Genomic DNA, 12,760 nt, shown 5'->3' with positions numbered 1-12,760 from the left:
TTGTCCTAGATTTAGTTCGTGAACGCTGACTAGCAGTCCGGTACAGGTGTATTTAAATATGACAGCTTGTTAAAATTGTGAATGGCATTTTCTCTATAAACTTATAATCGCTTAAGTTGGGTTGAGTTGAAATAAAGCATAACATTACGTAATTATTACAATAGAAAACGTATCCCTTCTTGCAATGCACACTTAATATAGATAAGTAGTACGTGGTAGTGGCTGTAATGCAATGCCGATGGCAGAGTACGAGTAAGGAGCAGCGAACAATAAAGTATATTCCTCGATCGGTCATTAACATATCATTTGCTGCGCGCTAATCGAAAGCCCTCGAGCTACGAGTTTGTTCGGACTGCTCGCTGTTCAAGCCACATGAGGTTCAAAACACTAAGCTCTCCAGCCAATGTATGGACGTGTGGTACCTAGTACACGAAACAATATAGAGTTTACTTAGAGAATAAATACGTTTATAATGTAACATTTTAATATCTTTTAAATACAGATAATGCGCATCTCAAATAGTTATTTCTTTTAATATTAATATAATAAGTACTTTTCGCGTGTAATATTTTTTACCAAAAAAAATTAATAAATTAGTTAATGTGGAATTAAGAGACATGAAATAAAAATTGAAATAGAAGTTTTTCGTAACACCGTTATGTTTAACAAAACATAAGTAAATAGGGTAGAGCATTAGCACAGGTAGAGCGGTGTAATGAAGAGTTGGAAACATACGTTTAGTACATGAGACCTTTCTTTTACCTTTTTTTTCATTTTGGTTATTTTTATAATAACTCTTTTAAACAAATTCCACAAAAAATTTAAGTAACTGCCTATTTATATTGAAGTTTTTTAAATAACCACACACGGACGGAATGTAAATTCGTATAAGTTTTGTATTGGCCACTTTTGACACCGAGGCTAGTTGGGTAAAAGTATGCGTATTAAAAACAAAATATTTTACTAAATCTTATAAAACATTGACTTTCTTTAATAAAGCCGCAATAGAATTGATTGGAAATTAAACATACCTATTACCTTCTATTATACGATAAAAATGTACTTAGTTTCCAAGTATTTTCTTTTTGATTAAAACATTTATTTATAAATATTTCAAATACATCTTTGCCGCCATAATACTGACATAGTATAATGTAATGTTCCGAAAGGTAGATACTTAAATCTTTAGAAGCATTACAACATATCTACACATCTATAGTTCTATACAAACAAATAAAATTGTAGTGTCTGTTTGTAATATTAAAAGAACCACTTTTTACTAAATGCATATGAATGAATGTATACACTACGGTCCATATACCAAAATGACATTTTTTACAATTTTTGTCTGTCTGTCTGTTTTTTGTTCCGTCTAATCTCTGAAACGGCTGGATAGATTTTGACAGGACTTTCATTGGTATTGTATTGTATTGGTAGCTGATGTAGTAATAAGTAACTTAGGCTACTTTTATTTTGGAAATTTATTTATTTTATAACTCTGCAAACTGAACAATAACTATTTATTAAATCCCACGTGGACGAAATCGCGGGCACAGCTAGTTAATAATAAACTTAAAGTCAGTCATTTATTTTTTATACAAGCAATCGAAACCGTATTTTGGTGAAATGTTATTATAACTAATAAAAAAATTAAAACGCAGTGACACAATGTTGCGTACATAAGATTACGTGTGATAAATTTATTTAGGTAATGTACCATTACAGGTCTCTACAACGTCTTCTTTAAAAGTAATCGATGACTGTAAACTTAAACTAAATATTTTCAAAACAAATTTATTTGTAAATCATTTCCTTTCACTATTATTTTATACACTATAATATAAGAACAAAATAATGCAATAACTTATTAGTGACACAGCCGAAAAATTATAATAATACGAAGTAGTTAAATTAAAGCTAATTTTTTATTTCATTAAGAAACAAATACGAAATACAACGTCTAATGTCAAAAGAAGTATCAAAAACATAAATCCGTATTTAACTGGCAGTCATTTGAAAACTTCTTGAACACTAAATTAAATTAACACAATGCATGACCAAGTCCTTAACTAACTTCTTTAATAAAGATAGATAGATAGAGCAGTAGTGAGAATGATACGGTGGGCGCGGGGGCGGGAAGAGCCGAGTGGTACGCGTTACATAATTTCGTTCATCCGTTCATCGCTCCAGTGGCGCAATTGGTTAGCGCACGGTACTTATACGTCAGTATTCGTGAGCAATGCCGGGGTTGTGAGTTCGAGCCTCACCTGGAGCATATTTTTTTGTATATTCGTATACAAACAATTTATGTAATTATACATAAAATATAAATGTATTGAGTAAATAATTATAAAATTACCCAAAATATATAGATATATTGTTTTTTTTTTTTGTATTTTTTTTTAAACTAACTTCTAAATTACTTTAGAAAAACTATTAATGTTATGAGTATCATTATTATTTTATATTAGCTATTACGCGTGACTACATCACATCGATAATTTAATTAAAATATTTTAACATAATTCTTATTATCAGTTATGCTTATTAGGTACTACGTCAGTACAACGTTCGAACTAGTGACGTCGCATGTTGAACTTTGATTTCATCACACAATATGTTGCGAATGTTACGTTTGGCTGTCATTCATTATCATAATTGTACATATTAAATCTCACACTAAGTTTATTAAGATTTTTTTATAACATTATTAATATATTATTCATACCCATATTTAATTATTTTTTATTCTATATAGAGATTCCCACCTATATATTGACTCATCACGATAATTATCGAACGAATCTCCTATATGTGATGTAGAAATGATCAATGAGCGGATTTTATTATAACTCATCCCCAATAAGGATTGTGGGGGGTGGGCATTAACAATAAAAATTTTAAATGTATGTAGCTCCGAAACCACTAAACCAATTTTTATAAAATTTTGTATGCGTCTATAATTTGTTCCAACTTGGAAGATAGGGTAGTTTTTAACTCAATCGAACCCGGTAGGTGACGCTGCTATCAACATGTAACTCCGAAACTATTGAACCAATTTTTATCACGTTTTGTAAATATCTGTAATTTGATCTGACTTGGAAGATATGGTAGTTTTTATCTCAATTGGATCCGGTAGGTGGCGCTGCTATGGGTATGTAACTCCGAAACTACTGAACCAATTTATATCAAATTTTGTAAGCTTCTGTAATTTGGCCTAACTTTGGAGATAGGATAGTTTTTATCTCAATTGGACCCGATAGGTGGCGCTGCTATCATTATGTAACTCCGAAACTACTGAACCAATTTTTATCAAATTTTGTAAGCTTCTGTAATTTGGTCTAACTTTGGAGATAGGATAGTTTTTTTATCTCAATTGGACCCGGTAGATGGCGCTGTTATCGGTATGTAATTTCGAAACTACTGAATAAATTTTTATCAAAGTCATCATATCAATAAGCATCTATAATTTGGTCCTGAGGCCTATGCCCAGCTGTGGGATGATGATGGATTGAAGTTGTTTCTTTATTTATTTGTGCGTGGCACTGTATAAATATGGTAAAAACTGGTAAAGAAATATTTTTACATCAGGTAGAAATATTTTGCAATAACAAGATGTTAAAATATTTCTTTGAACTAACTGATCTCAAATGGCGTCATAACTAACATCTATTATAAGACTTTGTGTATGTTTCTGGAGCTCCAACACCCACCCCACTAGGGTTAGGTTCGGTTAGGTTTAGGTTTCTATGTAATCTTGTTTTAAATTATCAGACAGGTAGACCTTTTTAAAAGTGATCGAATAAGACAAACCTAGGAAATTTTGGATCTTCTGTTTATACATAAACTATAAAACGCTTTATCAAAAGCCTGATTTAAAAAAAACACATTGCTTAAAAGTAAAATAACAATTAGATAGCCACGAATTTCTACTACACTGCATTCTCCACCAATTCTCTCTAGTCTCGAGAATATCTATAGAAAAAAAAATAACATGAGAATTAAATTACTATTAAAAGCTATTTAAGTTTGTAGCACTTTTTCTGATAAATTATTGTGATATGAAGTCATTAAATGTTTACTAAATACAATTAAAGTTAAAAACAAACAGAAACATTATCTTAATTATATATAACCGTGACCGCTGTCGTTACAGCATAATGTAGTTCATTCGGTAGTCAGAGGGTGCACAAGCACGACATTAGTAACTAATCTACTCGGTGCACGGCGCTCGACCTCATGCTCCTGACCTGCCCGACCCTCCGCTCGCCCGCGCCCGCGCATCGCACTCCGCCTGCCTGCTCACTGCGCCGCGCTGCACCACCTCGAGCCATTTGTTTACTTTTGCCCTCATCTGATTACAAAAATAGAACGGTCCTTTATGACATGGAAACTCGTGTTACTTTTCTCCCAATCGACTTTACAGATCCATTTAATAATATCTCTAGATTTGCAGAAATTCTTAGGATTCTTTAGTTTTTGTGACCTATTTTTTTTAGGTCGGTCGACCCGACCCGCCATACCGACCCTAAGGAATCGTGAGGAATGTAAATCGCTGACCGTGCGCGAACAACACTAAGTCCAATCAAAGCCTATTAATTTTTTTAGCTTCCACGTATGAGATGCTATTTGTGGTCACGTGTATAGATGCACGGTTCAATAGATTGTGACTACACAATTAAGCAAAACTTACGAAATAGATGAAAGTTTAGCTATGTGTAAGTCACACATTGATGCGTCAGTATATTTATATAAAAAGGTTATTTATAGTAACAATGATACAAATATTAGATTAACAATTGATATAAAGTAGAAAGCAAACAGAACAAAGCTAGAAAGCAATAAAGATAAAGACTCGTAGAGATATCAATTGATCAGCAATAATGTAGACTACAAAGCATAGACTTACTTTGACAATAACATATCGTACGGTTTCTACTCACGCTATAACTTAACTTCCTAACTCCGCAACTTTTCAAATATTTTTTTATAGCTACCTTACATTAATAATTCATCGGGTTAAAATACTTTAAACATGTTCGTCTTTCATTTTGCTATAGAAATATTACAAACTCTTCATTTGATGTTAAGAACATTTTAATTTCAACATTTTCATTTCAATTTTACAAACATTTTATAAAAAGAATATGTACTTATATACCCATCGTTTTAAGTGTTGATATTATCTTATACGTATGTCGTTTATACCTGTTTGTTCTAGTCTTTTATTAAATCTATCCATATTATTACATAAAAACGCTAAAAATAAATAATCTTAAAAATATCAACGAATGGTTTCATAACCATTTCTGAACAATCAATTGTAGCAAACTAACTGGAATATATTTCGTGCTAAGATAGAGTAAATGTTAGAGGTCCAGAATTAATAGACTATTTTTTATCGCAGCAGTTAGACAGGGTTGAAAATTACTCAGGAGAAACCGCGTGGCGCATCTACTTACAATTTAATATATGTAGGTAAATATTATTTAACTGGTATAGATAACGGACAGAACCGTGTTCTTGACATTAAGTGCACTAAAATAGGGGTTCTTAAGAGGAAAGGATACGCGCTCTTTCTCCATACAAACGTAGTCGACTGTTTTCTCCCTGGAATGACACTAGATCAAATATTTTTGTAACATAAAACCTTTTACTGCCATGAACATACCCCTATTGTCTTGGTTTTTTTTTCATATTTTTATTATAATAGGAAGTAGTAGATTTCAAAAACTAGAAATATTGCCTAATTTTTTGTACATTTTTAGACACTTATGAAAAAAATATACGCATATTTTCAAAAAAACGAGAACATAGGTTAGCAGCCATGTTAGCACCTGCAGGTATCTACCTTTTAGCTGCAATTGTCCCTTTCTTGCTGTTTGTGGGATAGTTCTGGGGGAGGGAAAGGTCAAAGCCGAGGACTATTGGTGCTCCGTTGAACCTCCGAAGTAGTCCGCGAAAGCGACGTGCAGAGTGAGTGCGTGTCACATGGGTAAGTACTCCAAATTTACCCCCAAAAACAGCTGTTGGTCCGTGACAAAAGTATATATTTAGATAAATGGTCCGTCATTAGTAAAACATTACAAGGCTAAGAACCACTGCACTGAAGGAATGATTTTCATTAATTTTAATTAATATGTTTCTCGTGTTACTACGTACCTTTAGAACGATGGAATTGTTTTTTAGTGTTAATCTATTTGTCTTGATTCTTCAGTACCTAATTATTTCTTAAATATTTAATGCTAATGATATATAATTAAACCGCTTCATAGAGTACCGAGGAAGACCACCAGCACCGCCACGCGCTTAACAACAGGACATAAGGTCACCCGACGTTGTAAACAAATAAAAACTGCCTCATAACAGGATTACTTATATGTGTATATACGAGTATTTCATTTTATGAAACTATATTCAAAATCAAAGTAGTTGTTGTGACTCTACTAAGTCAATTTTATCTTCAACAAAGTAAGATCTTCCACAATTATTAACTCATAATTTCACTTAATTAGTAGATAGGTACTTGAAAATATACAATGACCGGGTTTTAACATTGACTTTGTTATAAACTAAGATCACGAATTGCTCCGCTTTCGCCACTCACAGAAGCAGTTCATGAATAAATTTAAAATATTTTTATAGAGCGTTGTCAAGTATCGTGTGTCCAGTACAGTATCGAATGTTTTTCTCATTTATAACGATAAAAAATATACCAATACTACTCAAATCTGCATGTTTTAACTGAGTTCGTACAATTTACTAAAATAAAAAGTAGAAATTAGTTTATAAAAAGTTTTTACCAAAAGTTAGTTACAGCTTGGTGTTGTTAACCGCCTTCCAAAAAAGGAGGAGGTTCTCAATTCGACTGTTTTTTTTTTAAATGTGATGATGAATGTAATGTTACTTCTGAACTTTTCACTGGATGGATCGATTTCGACAAAAAAAATTTAATCCAAAAGTGGTGTGAGGTATTTGGTTCCACTTAAATTTAGCTACTTTTCGACTTATATCGAATAAAGCATTTTTACTTGATTACTTTTTCGTCGACGAACGTTGTATTATACCGCATAACTTTTTACTGGGTGTACCGATTTTAATGATTGTGAATTTAATCGAAAGCTGATGTTTACCATGTGGTCATACTTATATTTCATCGAGATTTGATAACAACTTTTTGAGTAATCTTTGATAACGCGTATTTACTTGCCTATTTTTTCATCTACCTACATTGTATTGCTTGTCGATGTAACTGAAGTCGTTTTTTTTTTTCGTTTGCAAGCAAATACAATTATTGTAAACTAACAGTGTGAGACTACGGGTAAGTGACTAGCTAGGGCTACTACCCTACTAAATTTTTTCGTAAGTCCTTTTTTCGAGCATCGAGGAATTAAATGAATGAAGCTAAGTTAAAAAGCTATTGATTAAGTACAAAATATTTCTTAGTTAAATCATTATAAATATATTCTAAACAAAACTTTATTTTTAACGTCCGTTTTCATCTATCATAAAATTCATTCATCTATCGCATGTCGCAAGTGTTCCGCGTTATTTGTGTGTTTTAATCTGTACAGTTTTTATTCCATAAAGTTTCACTTGCATCGTTGTTTCAAAAAAATACACTAAATTTTTTTATTTTTTTTGTTTCTCAATTTAATCTATTCTAATTATTTTTTAATTTAATCTTTAAGATAAGAAATAGTAATCTAACAGCCGATACACGATTGATAGGGTATAGTAGGTAGGTACTATATACTCGAGTTCTGTACGTTGAACGAGAGAGCATACCTCAATGATAAAATTTTATTATGGCAAACCCTATTAAATTATACTAAAACAAATAAATGCTAACAATGAAAAATTATTTTATATTTGTTGTCATTTTTGTAGTGAGGCTCTACCTACATATACATCTATACAAATAAATAAAATCGGAGTGTCTGTTTGTAATATTAAAATAACCGCTTTTTACTAATGTAAATATGGACGTATACACGGTACATATACTAAAATAATATTTTTTACAATTTTTGTCTGTGTGTCTGTTCCGGCTAATCTCTGAAACGGCAGGACCGATTTTGACGGGACTTTCACTGACAGATAGCTGATATAATAAGAAGTAACTTTTTACTTAACTTTATAGTTTAACTTCTTTTATTTTAGAAATTTATTATTTTTTTTAAATATAAAAATTACTTTTCTATTAAATTTTCCAACCGACTTATTAACTGTACTTAAAAAACTAAATTTATTAAAATCTACTTAGGTAGATCTTGACGTTTAATAATATATTAATATTTATTAGAGATGTGCCGACTAGTCGGTAAAGCCTATCCGGCCTCTATCATAGTCGGCGACTATTCTGCAAAGAGCGCCGACTATTCGGCGTCTTGCTTTGTATATAGTTCTCAGTAATATGTATATAGAGGGAATTACATTACATAAAAAACCTTGATCATTTATTAATATTTTTATTTAACCAAAGCAGGCTTTCCTTTGGTAAAGCTAAAGTTAGTTTAGAAATAATTTTATATGGTGGTTAAGTATTCTTAAATTTTCTAATTTTTCGCGCAATTTCCTTAATTTATTATTTAATAAGAACCTTCTCCTGACAATAATAAACACAAAAAAAAGAATTAGCGAAATCGGTCCAGCCGTTCACGCGTGATGGTGTGACCAAGGGAAATAGGGATTCGTTTTTATATATTATAGATTTGAATAACTTAAATTTGTAATTAGTTCTCAAACAGTCATCACATTCTAGTATATATTTAAATATAAATTTATATCCCTAACATTCGTTCACTTTAAAAAGATGATTAAAAGTTTTACGATTCTAATTAACGAATTGTAATTTACAACGATTACTGTTACTGCAACAATGTTGTTTATTACGAGTAAATTTGCGTCTTTAAATCAGCGTTGACATTTATAGTCGAACAGTAAGTTCAAAGACAATGCGTTGGCAGATCGTTTGGACATAATGTTCGGCGTTAAGATGGCGGTAGGCAGTAGGTAGTAAACAAGAATCCACAAGCATGAGTCAATGTTGAGTGACGCGGGCGCCGGCGACGTCGGGTGGCGCAATGTTACCACCTCGCAACCTCGCCTCGCTATTCAGCGCTGTCCGATCCGTCAAACCACTTCAAGTGCGTGACTACCCATTGTTGTTGCAGAACTGAGAATGGTAAATAATTTAACACCAATGTGTTATGTAACATCAACTATAGAAAAATATAAAAACGGGCTAATATCACTGCATAGTAGAAAACAAAGTCGCTTCCCGCTGTCTGTCTGTCCCTATGTATACTTAGATCTTTAAAACTACGCAACGGATTTTGAAGCATTTTTTTTAATAGACAGAGTGATTCAATACGAAGGTTTATATGTGTAATACATGCATAATATATTAGAGACTAGCGACTCGCCCCGGCTTCGCACGGGTGCAATGCTGATACTAAATATACTACAGAATGTCTTTATTTATAGTGTGAAGCTAGCTTATGACATGGTTATTGACATCATAACAACAACATTCAAATATGCGTCGTTAGATTACACGTTGTTACAGAATGCGTTGAAGAAATAAAGGTTCACTGCTCGTCCCCCGTAGGTGATAGCATGATAATATGTAGCCTATATGTTGACCCGACTTTTTAATAATATTCGTGCCAAATTTGAAGTAAATCCATGCAGTACTTTTTGAGTTTATCCCGGACATACATACAGACAAACAGACAAACAGAAAAAAAATCGAAAAACTATATTTTTGGCTTCGGTATCGATTGTAGATAACAGTATTGTTTAAAAAAAAAATTCAATGTACAGTTTTGTCTTTCCTACCATTTTATTATATGTATAAATAGATACACTAATAATTTTAGAGGTTTCTAATGTGATGTCGTAAATAAACACATTTTTTCGCCCTTATACATTGCAAACGCTAGCTGAACCCTACGAGATAGATCAAAATAATGTACTACAGTATTGTACACCTTAAAAAGGTCTACAAAAAAGTCCGCGAGGGTATATGTCTATCTTAAGGGATAACCCACAATAACCATGTTTTTATCCTATACTTTTTACGAGAAAAAATGACTTATTTACGAAGCGGTTTTAAACAATACAGCATTAATCCTTATCCAATTAAGTACCATAAGTGCATTGTGTATTTAATACAGATTAATATGGCCATGTGTGTAATTTAAATAAGTGTTTTCGAAAATATTAGAAATTTAAAATGTACATAGGGATATAACGGTTGCGGCGATACCGACCGGAGGGGGGGGGGGGGGGTCAGCGCGACAATTTTTTCGAAATTATATGTTCGTAATTTAATCGGCATTAATTTTATTTTTAAACCGCATTTGTAGTAAGTACATTAGGTTGGATAGAATTTGCCTAAAACCATAATAAAATTTATCAATTCAAGAGTAACTTTTGAAGAAAACATATTTGTGTTGTCTAATGACAAAAAAAGCTGTTTACGTTGTATATGTATATAGACATTCTGTACTATATTTATTATTAAACTAGCTGTGCCCGCGACTTCGTCCGCGTGGAATTTAACAAAAAAGTTAGTGTTCAGTTCGCAGAGTTATAAAATAAATAAATTTTTAAGGTAAAAGTAGCCTAAGCCTTACTATATCAGCTATCTGCCAGTGAAATTCCGTCGAAACTGGTCCAGGTGTTTCAGAGATTAGCCGGAACAAACAGACATACAGACAGACAGACAAACAAAAATTGTAAAAAATGTCATTTTGGTATATGTACCGTGCATATATAAGGCGGTTATTTTAATATTACAAACAGACACTCCAATTTTATTTATTTGTATAAATTTGATGAAATATATCATGAAATATGTTACAATTCTTGGAATAAATCTGAAATTAAATTGTCGATATCTATACCAATAATTGATAAAACTGAAGTTTATTTTTTTGAATGCGCTAATCTCATCTCATCATTATAATTTATTATTACTGCCGTGATCTTTACTATAATCAACGTTTGCGAAAAAATTATAAAAACATCTTTTTCGATACCTCAAAAGTGCCACAAACATAAAGATCTTATCATAAAAAATTGTACCTAATAAGGTCAAAGTTAAATACAAAAAAAAAATGAATATTAAATAAGTATTGTACACGCTCATGGCTAGCGGAGCGTAATACGATATTTATTGATTTCTGCCGGAGCGTCGCATAATGAATGCGGAGCACATTTCATGATTTCTCACGATACGTTTGGGAACGAGATTTTTTCTCGTTTCATTTCTCTGCGCAAACAATAGATCACTGAATGCGGATGGAGGGTTGGTAGTGCGTCGCGCCCGGTGTGATTGCGGCTAATGCGACAGTGTATACTAGCAACCAACTGGTTTGGACTATATTATTAAGAAAAATAATATAACAATCTTCAAGAATTTTTGAGGAAGGAAAGGAACAATTTTTACTCACTATGTAACTGTCTAAAAATTACGGATGTGTTTAAATATTATCAATTTTTTTATAACTCCTTTTTTGTAGTCAACATTTAGTATCGTGGTATAGTTCCAGCGTTAAAAGTTCGCTTACATTATTTAATCAATTAATTATTTCAATCATAGAGCACATAAAAGTTACAAACAAACAGAAACCGATACAGTTGTCGTGCACTATACTATGGGGTCGAATGCTCCCCGCGTGGAATATAACTTGTTGTGAACTAGTTCCACGATATGTAACCTGTCGAATTACTTCCTCGTTTAATTATTTAAATTTATTGCATTGCAACGTTCTTCATGACATAAATTATTCATACAGTAGTGAAAATATTAATAACAATACTTATGCAAAATTCGTGTTACCTGGTCTCTAATAATGAACTATTTAAATATAAAATCACGTTATATATTCATATAAGACTTTGTAGAATAAATAATATAGTTTTTTTATTAACGTTTAAGCAAACATACACTTGCAGCAAAGTACTTATTCTCCCAATTCAATTGCCTACTAAAAGACAGCGGAAACTGCTACCTGTTTCGTGAGAATTGTCAGCGGATGTTGCAAAAGGTGCCCCATTTTTTTTTTCACGGGAAAAGATTTTTATTGTAAGAAAGCTTAAATTAGGGATGATTCCATGTCCTGTTCTGTGAGTTAAAACTTCTCTTCTTGATACATTCATGTGTGGGAAAGTTCACCATTATTATGTCTTTGGTTGGTCTTAGGATACTTTGAAAAATTTAAATTTTACGATATCTTGACGACAATACAAAAGAAATTTAGGATGAAATGAAAGATATTATAAAACTATATAAAAGAAATGAAAGGTAGGTATTAATGTTCAAGCACTTTCTCAAATTTACGACTAAATAACCTTAAAGAGATCTAGCTTTATTGAATAAGTATATAAAACTACCTGACCCGGCGAACTTCGTATCGCCTAACACAAACTTTATCGTATGGTATTAAAGTTCAAATTGATTTTTAACTATTATCACAAATCTTTTGTATGGGAGTATAGAAACGTGTTGTTTTTAGACTTTTTCAGGAAGTTTAAATTTTTTTTTTTTTTAGTATTTTTCTCTCCGTAAGAACCATCCTCGTACTTCAAGGAATATTTTAAAAAAAGAATTAGCGAAATCGGTCCAACCGTTCTCGAGTTTTGCGCTTAGCAACACATTCAGTGATTCATTTTTATATTATAGATGTAAGCTATAGGTAATCGTGTAAAATTTGTTTTTCTTTTAATGTTCAATACGAAACTTACATTA

General features: G+C 31.9%; 1 non-coding gene across 1 annotated transcript; it reads left to right on the top strand.

Moving 5' to 3' along the window:
* The first annotated feature begins 2,183 nt into the window (after positions 1-2,183).
* Positions 2,184-2,275, top strand: Trnai-uau. Its single transcript is given in 2 exon segments — positions 2,184-2,221; positions 2,240-2,275. It is a non-coding gene; the product is annotated as a tRNA-Ile (tRNA).
* The last annotated feature ends 10,485 nt before the right edge of the window (positions 2,276-12,760 follow it).

Source organism: Melitaea cinxia, chromosome 3, assembly GCF_905220565.1.
Source record: "Melitaea cinxia chromosome 3, ilMelCinx1.1, whole genome shotgun sequence".
Taxonomy (NCBI): Eukaryota; Metazoa; Arthropoda; class Insecta; order Lepidoptera; family Nymphalidae; genus Melitaea; species Melitaea cinxia.
This window is presented reverse-complemented; position numbering and strand designations above follow the sequence as displayed.